Genomic DNA, 16,393 nt, shown 5'->3' on the forward strand with positions numbered 1-16,393 from the left:
AGGGGAGGGGAGGGAGGTAGGGGGGGTGGGGAAGGGGATGGAGGGGAGGAGGGGGGGAGAGAGAGAGAGAGGGGGGGGAGGGGAGGGGGGGGGGGGAGAGAGGGGGAGGGGGGGAGAGAGGGAGGAGAGAGGGGGAGGGGGGAGAGAGGGGGAGAGGGGGGAGAGGGGGAGAGAGGGTGTGCTGAGGGGGGGTGAGGTGAGGGGACGGAGAGAGGTGGGGAGCAGGGAGGGGGAGGGAGGGGGGAGGGGAGGGGGTTTAGGGGAGGGACGGTGGGAGGAGGGGATGGAGTGGAGGAGGGGGAGAAAAAGAGGGGAGAGAGAGAGAGGGGGGAGAGAGGGGAGAGAGGGGGGGGAGGAGAGGGGGGGAGGAGGAGGATGGGGGAGAGGCGAGGGGGGAGAGGAGAGGGGGAGAGGAGAGAGGGGGGAGGGGGAGAGGGGGGAGAGAAAAGGGAGGAGAGATGGGGGAGGAGAGATGGGGGAGAGGAGAGGGGGGAAGGGGAGAGGAGAGGGGGGGAGAGGGAGGAGGGGAGGGGGGGGGGGAGGGGGAGGGGGAGGAGAGGAGGGAGGGTCAGGACTGAGGGGGGGAGAGAGGGGGAGGGAGGCAGAGGCGAGGGAGGATGAGGGGTAGGCGGAGAGAGAGAGAGGGGATAGAGCGAAGAGAGAGAAGGAGGGAGAGAGAGAGGGGAGAGAGGGAGAGGGGAGAGGAGAGGGAGAGGGGGGGAGAGAGAGGGGGAGGGAGAGGGAGAGAGAGAGGGGCTGAGAGGGGGGTGGGTGGGGACGGTGAGGGAGGGGAGGGGAAGGAGAGGGGGGGAGAGAGGAGGGAGGGGGAGAGGAGAGGAGGGGAGAGAGAGAGTGTTTTTTTATTTCAACCCAAACAACCATTTGCAGGCAGTGCTTTTTTACTTTAACCATATTTTCATTTTCATACCACATTAAGGGTACTTACTCATAGATGTGTGGATATTCAGTTTTATTCACAGCTCAGAGAAACGTGACCCTCTGCCTTCCTCCAGCTTGCAGACTAATTGAGGCACACCACTTCCTGGTTTTATAGTCCCTCCCCCCTCAGCAGAGAGAATGGGGAATTTTGTAAAATCATTAATATCTCTGTCATATTTCATCGACGGGAAAAATCCTCAGCACACATAAGGCGGAGGGGGGCTCTGAGCGACGTGGCCAAAAATGACAGCCGTAGGTGGCGGCGTTCTCTCGGAAATCGCAGCACAGATCGCCAAAACTGGTCAAGAACAGAGTTTTAGTAATATAGAGATCAAGAAAGATTGAACTAGCTGGGATTTTTCTTTCTGGAGAGATTATGAAGGGATTTAATGGGCTGCTATGCAGAAAATGGGCATAAATATACGAAGAGTAATTGGATATTAAAGAAGGAGCGTCAAAGCATTGACCAATTGGTTCAAGTTAGAGATTGCCAATAAATGATGGGCTTGCTAGCAATATACAGCATTTGTAATTCAATAACAAATGTCACTTTGAATGCTTTAGATTCCATTTAGCTTCATGTAATGCCACTCCTTGTTGTAGTAATAGTTGGTCAAACAGAAGTTTAATTGATGTGCGCGCTGTCAATGCTGGAATGCTGACTTTTGCCTCATTCTTGGTTTACATAAGCATTCTCAAAATAGTGGTTGTGTGACCATATACATTATAATGGCAAATAATGAAAAATGAGAATGGCCATAATTGTATCTTGTGATTTACGCAAAGGCTTTCACACTCGGTTCCACCTTAGGTCAGATCTTTATTCAATTAGCTTGTTCATTGAAATGTAAACGAGCTGAATCTCCATTATCATGCTACCAAAACAAATCTATAATTGCCTATGTTTAATCAGCTTTAATAAGTTGTCTGGCAAGAGTCGTTGGATTGTAAGGAAGGCATTTTATAATCAATTTGCCTCAGCATAGAACGCTTGTGCTCTTCGCTCACTCTGTAGCAGTAATGTAAAAATACAATTAGAGGCAGTATTTATTTTGCTGGCAGACTTCCTCAAAGACCGTAAACTTAATGCAAATTTAATCAAATATGATAAAAGAATGGCAGCAGTATATATAACAACAATGGGCATTTGTGTCTAACTTTGTTTTATCTTCTGAAGTGTTTGCAGTATGAGATGGATATTTACTACATGATTAACATTTCTATGAAAATAGAAGTTTTTAAAATATCCCACGGACTCTGAAAACCACGTAAATAAAGTCCTTTCACCATATAACCATATAACCATATAACAATTACAGCACGGAAACAGGCCATCTCGACCCTTCTAGTCCGTGCCGAACACATAATCTCCCCTAGTGCCATATACCTGCGCTCAGACCATAACCCTCCATTCCCTTCCCGTCCATTCAGTGGCATCATAAGTGGCACAGTGGCTTTCAGTGGCATCATAAGATATAAATTGTTAAATTTACAAAACAACTGACACATCACAAGAGACTAGGCCAGCCACATGAGGTAACAAATCGAGTGCAGGATAATTAAAGGTCACATGCTAAACATTGGCATTATCTTTTATTCCAGTCACAAATTACTTTCAGTCTGATTGGACAATAAAATCAAACTGGTTTGTATTGCACATATTGGTGAGAAAATGTAGGGGAGAAAGACCAACATGTAGGGAAGAAACATTGAAACATAGAAAATAGGTGCAGGAGTAGGCCATTCGGCCCTTCGAGCCTGCACCGCCATTCGATATGATCATGGCTGATCATCCAACTCAGTATCCCATCTCTGCCTTCTCTCCATACCTCCTGATCCCTTTAGCCACAAGGGCCACATCTAACTCCCTCTTAAATATAGCCAATGAACTGGCTTCAACTACCTTCTATGGCAGAAAATTCCACAGATTCACCACTCTCTGTGTAAAAAATGATTTTCTCATCTCGGTCCTAAAAGACTTCCCTCTTACCCTTAAACTGTGACCCCTAGTTCTGGACTTCCCCAACATCGGGAATAATCTTCCCGCATCTAGCCTGTCCAACCCCTTAAGAATTTTGTAAGTTTCTGTAAGATCCTCCCTCAATCTTCTGAATTCCGAGGTGTACGAGCCGAGTCTATCCAGTCTTTCTTCATATGAAAGTCCTGCCATCCCAGGAATCAGTCTGGTGAACTTTCTCTGTACTCCCTCTATGGTAAGAATGTCTTTCCTCAGATTAGGAGACCAAAACTGCACGCAATACTCCAGGTGTGGTCTCACCAAGACCCTGTACAACTGCAGTAGAATCTCCCTGCTCTTATAATCAAATCCTTTTGCTATGAATGCTAACATACCATTTGCTTTCTTCACTGCCTGCTGCACCTGCATTCCAACTTTCAATGACTGGTGTACCATGACACCCAGGTCTCGTTGCATCTCCCCTTTTCCTAATCGGCCACCATTCAGATAATAGTCTACTTTCCTGTTTTTGCCACCAAAGTGGATAACCTCACATTTATCCACATTATACTGCATCTCCCATGCATCTGCCCACTCACCCAACCTATCCAAGTCACCTTGCAGCCTCCTAGCAATCTCCTCACAGCTAACACTGCCCCCCAGCTTTGTGTCATCCGCAAACTTGGAGATGTTGCCTTCAATTCCCTCATCCAGATCATTAATATATTTTGTAAATAGCTGGGGTCCCAGCACTGAGCCTTGCGGTACCCCTCTAGTCACTGCCTGCCATTCTGAAAAGGACCTGTTTACTCCCACTCTTTGCTTCCTGTCTGCCAGCCAGTTCTCTCTCCACATCAATACTGAACCCCCAATACCATGTGCTTTAAGTTTGTATACTAATCTCTTATGTGGGACCTTGTCGAAAGCCTTCTGAAAGTCCAGATATAACACATCCACTGGTTCTCCCTTATCCACTCTACTAGTTTACATTCTCGAAAAATTCTATAAGATTCGTCAGACATGATTTTCCTTTCATAAATCCATGCTGACTTTGTCCAATGAATTCACCACTTTCCAAATGTGCTGCTATCCCATCTTTAATAACTGACTCCAGAATTTTCCCCACCACCGATGTTAGACTAACTGGTCTGTAATTCCCCGTTTTCTCTCTCCCTCCCTTTTTAAAAAGTGGAGTTACAAAGTGGGGAGAAAGAAGAAAAAGATAATAAACAGAGTATAAGAGGTGGTGGGTTTGTTAAATGTGTATATTTTAATGCTAGGAGCATTGTAAGAAAGGTGGATGAGTTTTGAGCCTGGATTGACACCTGGAAGTATGATGTTGTGGCGATTAGTGAACCATGGTTGTAGGATGGTTGTGAATGGAAACTAAATATTCCAGGATTTTGTTGCTCCAGGTGTGATAGAATTGGAGGGGCAAGAGGTGGAGGTGTTGCATTGCATGTCAGGGAAGATATTACAGCAGTGCTTTGGCAGGATAGATTAGAGGGCTCGTCTTAGAGGCTATTTGGGTGGAACTGAGAAATGGGAAAGGTTTAGCAACACTTATAGGAGTGTATTATAGACCGCCTAATGGGGAGTGAGAATTGGAAGAGCAAATATGTAAGGAGATAGCAGATATTAGTAGTAAGCACAAGGTAGTGATTGGGGGAGATTTCAATTTTCCACACATGGACTGGGAAACACATTCTGTAAAAGGGCTGAATGGTTTGGAGTTTGTAAAATGTGTGCAGGATAGTTTTTTGCAGCAATACATAGAGGTACCTACTAGAGAAGGGGCAGTGCTGGACCTCCTGTTTGGAAATGAGACAGGTCAGATGGCGGAGGTATGTGTTGGGGAGCACTTCGGGTCCAGTGATCAAAATACCATTAGTTTCAATATAATTATGGAAAAGGTCAGAACTGGACCAAGGGTTGAGATTTTTGATTGGAGAAAGGCTAACTTTGAGGAGATGCGAAAGGATTTAAAAGGAGTGAATTGGGACATTTTTTTTTATGGGAAGGATGTAGTAGATGGTTTTAAATGTAGTAGACATTTAAAGGTGAAATGTTAACAGTACATGAATAGAATATAACTTTAATTGTCATTCAGGTATACACATAGGCACAGTGCACATTGAACGAAATTTTGTTGCATTGACTCTTCAAAGTAGCAGCAGAATATAACATTTATATCAGGCGATCATGCATTTCGTTGTCTCCAATGCAGTGCTTAGTGTGCCCATAAAAAGTGCTTCATGTGTGCATAGTTCTGTAAAATAGATATATAGGAAAGTTTTTAAAAGTGGCAATGTATAAGAAAGTTCTAGCATCGGTTTGATTGTGAGTTCAATAGTCTTATGGCCTGGGGGATAAAGCTGTTGCAGAACCTGGTTGTCCTGTACAGAATCTTTATGTCCCTGTTCGGTTGAAAGGAAAGAGTAATAATTGGAAAGAGCCATGGTTTTCAAAGAAAATTGGACGTTTCGGAAAAAGAGAGAGATCTACAATAATTATAGGCAGCATGGAGTAAATGAGCTGCTTGAGGAGTATAAAGAATGTAAAAAGAATCTTAAGAAAGAAATTAGAAAAGCTAAAAGAAGATATGAGGTTGCTTTGGCAAGTAAGGTGAAAGTAAATCCAAAGGGTTTCTACAGCTATATTAATAGAAAAAGGATAATGAGGGATAAAATTGGTCCATTGGAGAGTCAGAATGGACAGCTATCTGCAGAGCCAAAAGAGATGGGGGAGAAATTGAACAATTTATTTTCTTCGGTATTCACCAAGGAGAAGGATATTGAATTGTGTGAGGTAAGGGAAACAAGTAGAGTAGCTATGGAAACTATGAGGATCAAAGAAGAGGAAGTACTGGCACTTTTGAAAAATATAAAAGTGGATATGTCTCCAGGTCCGGACAGGATATTCCCTAGGACATTGAGGGAAGTTAGTGTAGAAATAGGGGGGGCTATGACAGAAATATTTCAAATGTCATTAGAAACAGGAATGGTGCCGGAGGATTGGCGTACTGCGCATGTTGTTCCATTGTTTAAAAAGGGTTCTAAGAGTAAACCTGGCAATTATAGACCTGTTAGTTTGACGTCAGTGGAGGGGAAATTAATGGAAAGGATACTTAGAGATAATATATATATAATCATCTGGATAAACAGGGTCTGATTAGGAACAGTCAACATGGATTTGTGCCTGGAAGGTCATGTTTGACTAATCTTCTTGAATTTTTTGAAGAGGTTACTAGGGAAATTGATGAGGGTAAAGCGGTGGATGTTGTCTATATGGACTTCAGTAAGGCCTTTGACAAGGTTCCACATGGAAGGTTGGTTAAGAAGGTTCAATTGTTGGGTATTAATAGTGGAGTAGCAAGATGGATTCAACAGTGGCTGAATGGGAGATACCAGAGAGTAATGGTGGATAACTGTTTGTCAGGTTGGAGGCCGGTGACTAGTGGGGTGGCTCAGGGATCTGCGTTGGGTCCACTGTTGTTTGTCATATACATCAGTGATCTGGATGATGGTGTGGTAAATTGGATTAGTAAGTATGCAGATGATACTAAGATAGGTGTTGTTGTGGATAATGAAGTAGATTTTCAAAGTCTACAGAGATTTAGGCCATTTGGAAGAGTGGGATGAAAGATGGCAGATGGAGTTTAATGCTGATAAGTGTGAGATGCTACATCTTGGCAGGACAAATCAAAATAGGATGCACATGGTAAATGGTAGCGAATTGAGGAATGCAGTTGAACAGAGGGATCTAGGAATAACTGTGCGTAGTTCCCTGAAGGTGGAATCTCTTGTAAATAGGGTGGTAAAGTAAGCTTTTGGTGTGCTGACCTTTATAAATCAGAATATCGAGTATAGAAGTTGGGATGTAATGTTAAAATTGTATTAGGCATTGGTGAGGCCAATTCTGGAGTATGGTGTACAATTTTAGTCGCCAAATTATAGGAAAGATGTCAACAAAATAGAGAGAGTACAGATGAGATTTACTAGAATGTTGCCTGGGTTTCAGCACCTAAGTTACAGAGAAAGGTTGAACAAGATAGGTCTTTATTCTTTGGAGCGCAGAAGGTTAATGGGGGACTTGATAGAGGTCTTTAAAATTATGAGAGAGATAGACAGAGTTGACATGGATATGCTTTTTCCGTTGAGAGTAGGGAAGAATCAAACAAGAGGACATGATTTGAGAATTAAGGTACAAAAGTTTAGGGGTAACATGAGGGGGAATTTCTTTACTGGTGGTGGCTGTGTGGAATGAGCTTCCAGTGGAAGTGGTGGAGGCAGGTTCGATTTTATAATTTAAAATAAATTGGATAGGTATATGGACGGGAAAGGAATGGAGGGTTATGGTCTGAGTGCAGGTAGATGGGACTAGGTGAGAGTAAGTGTTCGGCACGGGCTAGAAGGGCCGAAATGGCCTGTTTCTGTGCTGTAATTGTTATATGGTTATATGGTTATATAATCCTTTCTCAAAACAAAATAAAATTTTCTCCACAGTCAATTATTGTATGCCCAAATAAGAAATAAATCCCTACTAGAAAGTCAAATAAAAAATGTATTTAACTTTGAATGATTTTAACACCTTTTTTCAAAACATTATTACCCATGATTAATCCAAGGATACCAGTTTATTAAAAAAAAAAATGCGTAGGAAGGAACTGCAGATGCTGGTTTATACCGAAGATAGACATAAATGCTGGAGTGACGTTTTGGGCTGAGAATCCTTCTTCAGACTTTGAAGAAGGGTCTTGACCCTGAACATCACCCATTCATTCCTTCTCTCCAGAGATGCTGCCTGTTCCGCTGAGTTACTCCAGCATTTTGTGCCTTTCTTATTTTTTAAAAAAATTGCTAAGTACAGGAGTATGAAAGTACAGATTAATTCATTGAAATATTCATATATAATGTAAAATTACATAAATATAACATTATCCTCATAGTTAAGGAAACCAAGATATTTCTAATTCTCTCGCCACGTTACTCAATTCCTGTTAAGCAATGCCTGCTGCATTTCTGAGCAACTCTCCAAACCTATTTCCTTCCTATTTTCTGCTTGAAAGGTCTGCCTATTCCTTCATTTAGTTTCAATGCTCCAGTGTGGGCTTTCAGAAACTCCAAAGCAAAATAGATGTTATGCAAACACAAGAATTTACATAATTAGTTGTGGTTTTAGATCAAAATGAACGGTGTAAACAATGTACTACCATTTTGGAGATAAAAACTTAGTTTGAAAATGAGCTCTGGACTATTCCAAGATCAGAGACTCTTGCAGCTATCTTGACTGTGCTCCCTCCCTGCTAGAATAGACTCCATTCCATTCTTCCAGTTTCCACGTCTCCATTACATCCGCTCTGATACGGTCTATCTCCATGCCAATCATTCCAGTGTGTCTCTTTTTTCTTCAGTTGTGGTTTCCCCTCCATCATGGTTTGAAGGGCTCTTAACTGAGTCTGTTTAAACTCCCACACATTTGCTCTCACCCCTTCTCCAACATAGGGAGAGGAGCCTGAGGTCGTGGTACATATAGGTACCAATGACATAGGTAGAAAAAGAGAAGAGGTCCTGAAAGGAGAATTTAGGGAGTTAGGAGGAGAGTTAAGGAGAAGGCCCACAAAGGTAACAATCTCAGGATTATTGCCTGTGCCACGCGACAGTGAGAGTAGGAATGGAGCGCAGTGGAGGATAAATGCGTGGCTGAAGGACTGGTGCAGAGGGCAGGGATTCAAGTTTCTGGATCATTGGGACCTCTTTTGGGGAAGGTGTGACCTGTACAAAAAGGACGGGTTGCACTTGAATCCGAGGTGGACCAATATCCCGGCGGGGAGATTTTGAAAAGGCTACTAGGGAGACTTTAAACTAGAACGGTTGGGGGGGGGGGACTCCAATAGAGAAAACTAGTATACAGTGTGTGAGGCAGGAGGCAGAGAAGGGAAGCACCCAGACCCAACATGTAGGGGAGAAAGAAGAAACATATAATAAACAGAGAATAAGAGATGGTGGGTTTCTTAAATGTGTGAGCAGAGAGACAGAGGGGTGTAAAATGAGGGTAGAAGCTATAGGTAGCAAGGTGAAAAGTAAAAGTGGCAGGCAGACAAATCCAGGGCAAAAATCAAAAAGGGCCTCTTTTCAACATAATTGTATAAAAATAAATTGTATGAGTGTTGTAAAAACAAGCCTGATGGCTTTATGTCTCAATGCAAGGAGCATTTATAATAAGGCAGATGAGTTGAATGTGCAGATAGTTATTAATGAATATGATATAGCTGGGATCACGGAGACATGGCTCCAGGGTGACCAAGGCTGGGAGTTGAACATCCAGGGATATTCAATATTCAGGAGGGATAGACAGAAAGGAAAAGGAGGTGGGTTAGAGATTAACGCAATAGAAAGGAAAGACATTAGCTTGGAGGATGTGGAATCGATATGGGTAGAGCTGCGAAACACTAATGGGCAGAAAACGCTAGTGGGAGTTGTGTACAGGCCACCTAACAGTAGTAGTGGAGTTTGGGATGGCATCAAACAGGAAATTAGGAATGCGTGCAACAAAGGTAAAACAGTTATAATGGGTGACTTCAATCTACATATAGATTGGGTGAATCAAATTAGCAGGGGTGCTGAGGAAGGGGATTTCTTGGAATGTATGACGGATATTTTTCTAAACCAACATGTAGAGGAACCAACGAGAGAGCAGGCTCTTCTAGACTGGGTATTAAGTAATGAGGAAGGGTTAGTTAGCAGTCTTGTTGTGCGTGGCCCCTTGGGCAAGAGTGACCATAATATGGTTTAGTTTTTCATTAGGATGGAGAGTGACATAATTAATTCAGAAACAAGGGTTCTGAACTTAAAGAAAGGTAACTTTGAGGGTATGAGACGGGAATTGGCTAAGATAGACTGGCAATTGATTCTTAAAGGGTTGACGGTGGATATGCAATGGAAGGCGTTTAAAGACTGCATGAATGAACTACAACAATTGTTCATCCCAGTTTGGCAAAAGAATAAATCAGGGAAGGTAGTGCATCCGTGGATAACAAGGGAAATCAGGGATAATCAAAACAAAACACGAAGCATACAAATTAGCCAGAAAAAGAAGCCTACCAGAGGACTGGGAGAAATTCAGAGTGCAGCAGAGGAGGACAAAGGGCTTAATTAGGAAAGGGAAAATAGATTATGAAAGAAAACTGGCAGGGAACATAAAAACTAACTGCAAAAGTTTTTATAGATATGTGAAGAGAAAAAGATTAGTTAAAACAAATGTAGGTCCCTTGCAGTCAGAAGCAGGTGAATTGATAATGGGGAACAAGGACATGGCAGACCAATTGAATAACTACTTTGGTTCTGTCTTCACTAAGAAAGACATAAATAATCTGCCGGAAATGGCAGGGGACCGGGGGTCAAATGAGGTGGAGGAACTGAGTGAAATCCAGGTTAGCCGGGAACTGGTGTTAGGTAAATTGAATGGATTAAAGGCCGATATATCCCCAGGGCAAGATAGGCTGCATCCCAGAGTACTTAAGGAAGTAGCCCCAGAAATAGAGGATGCATTAGTGATAATTTTTCAAAACTCTTTAGATTCTGGATTAGTTCCTGAGGATTGGAGGGTAGCTAATGTAACCCCACTTTTTAAAAAGGGAGGGAGAGAGAAAACGGGGAATTACAGACCAGTTAGTCTAACATCGGTAGTGGGGAAACTGCTAGAGTCAGTTATTAAAGATGGGATAGCAGCACATTTGGAAAGTGGTGAAATCATTGGACAAAGTCAGCATGGATTTATGAAAGGTAAATCATGTCTGACGAATCTTATAGAATTTTTCAAGAATGTAACTAGTAGAGTGGATAAGGGAGAACCAGTGGATGTGTTATATCTGGACTTTCTGGACCTCTGTAAATGACAATTCATGCGACAGAACTTGTTCATGTTAACACTGAGCATTTTTGTTCACCAGAGGTATCAGGTTATGGGGCAAAGGCAGATACTCGATTAGCCATGTCATTAAATAGCACAGTAGGCTGGAGGTGTAAAATTGCTGACCTTATGCGGGGATAAGAGATTTAGAAATGATTAGAAATGACTAAAAAACAACTATTGATGTAAGATTGTTGACTTGATTGTCATCGTTAACTGTGCTTGTGGTTTCAGTGGCTTAGAGAACTAATGTGAGTGAAGCGGATGCAGTATCACTGATAACATTTCCTATGATATTTCATATTGGTTCCTGCTGCACATCTTCTTCCTGTTCTTTTCTGTATCTTTGTGGGAAGTTGGGATTCTGTTACATGGATCTAATTTGAAACCCTCGGCTCAACTCCACCCAATGCCATCATGTTCATCGTGCTTTGTGCTCTCATTGACCTTTGTTGCCATCTTCAGCAGCTCAGGTTAAACAAATTGTTGTCCTTTTCTTCGATGTTGGCCTTGCTTATTAATCACCACAGCTATCAGAGAGCTCTGTACCCTCCAAACTCGGATCTGTTTGCGAATACTGAGCATCTTCTCACTAATACTAGTAGTCATGCTTTCAACTCTTGGGTCCTGACCTCTGGATATATTTCCGTACATTCCTCTGCTCCACTGCCTTGTGCTCCTCCTCCAAGTCATTCCTTAAAAGTTACAACCCGGAAATTAAATTGCGTAATTTTGTTGACAAACAGCACTCGTACCAAAGCTTCATGTCTCTTATGATGCAGTCCTAAATATTATGATTGTTACATTTTGAGGAATGGTCTTTGTGTTTGAGTTGAGTTTAGTTTATTGTCACATGTACCCAGGTACAGTAAACAGCGTTAAAGGATTAGAGGGATAACGGTGTAAATCAACATGAATGTGAGAAACCACGAGAATTAATGCAAAACCTTAACAGAGAGTAAAATAATCTAAATAAAAAATATATTTATTTGTATAGCTATTTTGACAGGCCATTTTAAAATCATACATAATTCTTGTTACCATTTGAATAGTACAATTTTTTGCTGAATTTTACTCTTGAAGTCTTACTCTGCCAGTGCAATGACATGAGCATAACACATTTAAGTAGGGATATGTAACCATGTTGTCACAGTTACACCCACATTTGCTTTAAATTGCAATGGTTTGATAGCCAGTTGGTGCAATGTTTTGAGAGCCAGGCTTCGAGACATTACTGTAGTTGATCATGAGTTCTATAATTTAAGCTGTTTATGTGTGCTAACACTTATGGCAGTCTTATGAGAGTCAGGGTAAATGCCTCTCCCTCCCTCTCCTTTCCCATACCCTCAGTCACTCCCTCCCTTCCTCCATCAATCTCTCCCCTCCCTAATCTCCTCTTATCCCCCACCTCCCCTACTCCTTATCTCCCTCTACCCCATCCACTATCCCTCCTCACCTCCCTTACTGCCCTCCTCTCCCTCTATTCCTCACTCCCTACATCCCCCACTCTCCCCCCCCTCTCCCTCTATTCCCCCTCCTCCCCCACCTCCCTCCTCAACTCCACTTTCCTACCCTACCCCCTTCTCTCCCTCAACCCCCCGCAATCTCCCTCCTCACCTCCCCAAGTATTTCCCACTGCCTACCTCCCCCCCTCCCCCCCTCCTCTCCCTCTATTCACCCTCCTCCCCCCACTGTCCCTCCTCACCTCGCTCACTGTCCCCCTTTTTCCTCCCTACCCCCTCCTCTCTCTCAATCTCCCCACTCTCCTCCTATCCTCCCCAGAATCTCAAGGTTGCAACCGTCAGCCTCAGAGCCAGCCTCAGTGCTCATGCCCCAGATCGTCAGTGTCCAGGCCCCGGATCGTCGGTGCCGGCAGACGCAGCCCCACCCGCTCTCCACCTGGCAGAGCATCAGTGATGCACACTCTGCTCACTCCGCTCCTTCTTTATTCTCCTCGCTAGGCGAGGCAGGCGCCGCCTGTGACTGACAGCGGACGCAGCCAATCAGTGCGACGATGGTGCAGGAAGGGGCGTTGCTGCCCCGGCTATGGGGGAGATTGACAGGAAAGGAGACCAATCTGCGTGGTGGTGACTGACAGAAGAGGAGACCAATCTGCGCAGGCGCGGTTTTAAAGATTTTTTAACCTTAATAACTTTTAAAATATACCATAGATCGGAACAAAACTTGTTGCACTTGCAGCACAGGAGATTGGTAAGGTGGCGAAAAATCGTAGTGCTATCCTGTACCATTTTTGCGCAAATAGAAAAACCACGCAAACTAGAAGATAACAAGATCAGAGTTTTAATTATATCCACCACCAAGTGGGACCCGTTGGGCCTTGTTCCCCTAACGCAATAATCCACCACTCACCCATTCCCCCAATGCAACCCGCTTCCACCACCCACCTGTTCCCCGAATGTAAACCGTTCCCCCAACGCAATATTCTACTACTCACTCATAGCCCCCACGGGAGGCCTGGTCCCCCAACGCAAACCATTGGGCAGGGGCAGGGGTGTTTGAGCGGGGGGGGGTGGGGGTGTGTGGGAGCGAGGTGTTTGTGGGTGGGGAGTTGTTGTGGGGGGTGTAGGCGGGGAGGAGCGAGCTCAGAGAAAAGACAGGGGAAGAGGCATGGGGAAGGGGGTATCACGGGAGAGGAGCCAACAAGGGGGACCAGAGGGGTAGTGGCTGGAATTGGTGGTGCGATGGGGACTCACAATGGGCGCAGGTCACTGGTCTTCTTCTCCGTTGGGATCAGAGTCTCCGCTTTCTGTTTGGCGACATCTGTAATATCTCCGACTCTGGGCTGGGCTGGGCCTCTGACTCTTGGTTGGGCTGTGTCTCCCACGCTGGGCTGGATTGGATCTCCCAAACTGGGCTGGATTGGGTCTCCCCCGCTGGGCTGGATTGAGTCTCCTACACTGGGCTGGGCTGGGTCTCCGACGCTGGGCTGGGTCTCTGACATTGGGCTGCTTGGGACTGGGCTGCTTGGGGCTGGGCTGCTTCTGGTCCCTCCGGAAATTGTGTCCGGTTGGAAACCTCCAGGGCCATCCTCAGCTCCAGTAAAGACACGATGGTGCAGGAAGGGGCAGACCATCCTGGTGAGTGACAGGGGAAGAAACTAATCCGCGCAGCGCTGAGCTGCAGGAGAAGAAATTGATCTGTGCACGCGCGGTTTTATAGATTTTGCAAACCTTGCTAACATTTATGACATTCAATCGATCGGAACAAAACTTGGTGCAATCACAGCACAGGAGAACGGTGAGTGAACTGGCGAAAATTCGTAGCTCTATTGCGAACCGTTTTTTTGCGCAAATAGAAAGACCGCACAAACCGGACGATGACAAGATCAGAGTTTTAGGGATGGATGGATAGATAGATGGATAGATAAATAAAAATCCCTTACGCTGAACTAGAGGATTAAGATGTATGTAATACATGGTGACTTGGTCATTTGGATTCGGAACTGGTTTACGAGGTTAATCCCCAGGATGGCTGGACTATCATATGAGGAAAGATTGCAAAGACTGGGCTTGCATTGACTGGAGTTTAGAAGCATGAGAGGGGATCTTTTAGAAACATATAAAATTATAAAAGGACTGGACCAGCTGGATGCAGGAAAAAAAATCCCAATGTTGGGGGAGTCCAGAACCAGGGGCCACAATCTAAAAATAAAAGGGAGGCCATTTTTAACTGAGATGAGAAAAAACTTTTTCACCCAAAGAATTGTGAATTTGTGGAATTCTCTGCCATAGAGGACAGTAGAGTCTAATTCACTGGATACATTTAAAAGAGAGATAGAGCTCTAGGGGCTAGCAGAATCAAGGAATATGGGGAGAAGGCAGACATAGTTAATGATTGTGAATGATCAGCCATGATCACAATGAATGGCGGTGCAGGTGTGAAGGGCCAAGGGCCTCCTCCTGCACCTATTTTTCTATGTTTCCATGTTTCTAACACAGAGGATTGTGGTGGAAGAGTGTTATTCTGGCTGGAGATCTGTGACAAGTGGAGTTCTGCAGAGATCTGTGCTAGGACCTATGTTGTTTGTGATATATATAAACAACTTGAGTATAAACGTATAGATGTCTTGGTTAGTAAGTTTGCTGATGATACCAACATTGGTGGAGTTGTGGACAGTGAGGAAGGCTGTCAAAGTACACAGTATTATATAAAATGTAGATCAGTTACAGAAATAGGCGGAGAAATGGCAAATTAAGTTTAATCTGATGGAAAGCGAGTTGTTGCACTTTAGGAGGAGGAATGTAAGGGGAAAATATACAGTTAATAGCAAAATCCTTAACAGAGGATCTTAGGGTCCAAGTCCATAGCTCCCTGAAAATGGCACACAGCTAGATAGAGAGGTACAGAAGGTGTATAATATGTTTGCCTTCATCAATTCCTTCCTGTAATGGGGTAACTAGAAGTGTACGGAATGCTCCAAATGCTGCCTAACCAAAGTCCTATAACAAAGTCCTATAGCAACATGACTTCTTGCCTCTTATAGTTAATGTCTTGACCTATGAAGGGAAGCATACCATTTGCCTTCTTTATCACTGTTTTTCCGCTCATCTCCTTTAAATACTGCCTCTCTCACCTTAAAGTTATGCACGCTATTCTGTGTCACTTCCAACCTGAGAAAAAGGTTCTGACAATCTACCCTATGCCTATTATAATTTTCTATCAGGTCTCCCCTCAGCCCGCAATGTTCCAGAGAAAGCAATCCAAGTTTGTTTGGTACATGCTGCCATGCATGGCAGATGCAGATATGATAGTGGCATTTAAAAAGGCTTAGCATTGACCTGGATTAGTATAGTTAATTGAAGAAGTTAAAAGAGGAAGTGTTATGGGGTATCGCATGGTCAAAAGTCGATGGATCTCAGGGTCTGGATGCAATATGTTCCAAGATACTAAAAGAGGCTTGGGAGAGATCTGTAGAGGCTCTGACCATTATTTTCCATCCCACCCTGCCTATAGGAGTAGTGCCAGAGAATTGGAAGACCACTAATATGGTACCATTGATTAAAAACAGACCATTTAGTTTAATTTCTGTGGTGGACAAATTATGGGAAGCTATTCTAAAGGGCGGTAATAAAGCTTCATTTAGAAAGGCAGGGATTAAGCAAGGACAGTCAGCATGGATTCATTAAAGGAAAGTCATGTGCGACCATTTATGATTGGAATATTGCCAGTGAGGTCCAAACGATCTCAGTATCTTACTTTTTTTTTGGTATATGTTAATGATAAACATTGAAATATAGGGAGCACTATTCGTACAGAAGCACCTTGCAGAACAGGGCCACCTTAAATGTCATAGGATAAGCCAATAAGGTGGTTAAAAAATGTCCATGTGAGGTTTTCCTAGCTGAGGCATTGCCAGGGAGTTTATGTTGGAACAATGCTTGTTAGTCAACAACTTGAGTACTAAGTAGAAACATAGAAACATAGAAAATAGGTGCAGGAGTAGGCCATTCGGCCCTTCGAGCCTGCACCGCCATTCAATATGACTATGGCATATCATCCAACTCAGTATCCTGTACCTGCCTTCTCTCCATACCCCCTGATCCCTTTAGCCACAAGGGCCACATC

The sequence above is a fragment of the Leucoraja erinacea genome, chromosome 13 (genome assembly GCF_028641065.1).
Source record: "Leucoraja erinacea ecotype New England chromosome 13, Leri_hhj_1, whole genome shotgun sequence".
NCBI lineage: Eukaryota > Metazoa > Chordata > Chondrichthyes > Rajiformes > Rajidae > Leucoraja > Leucoraja erinaceus.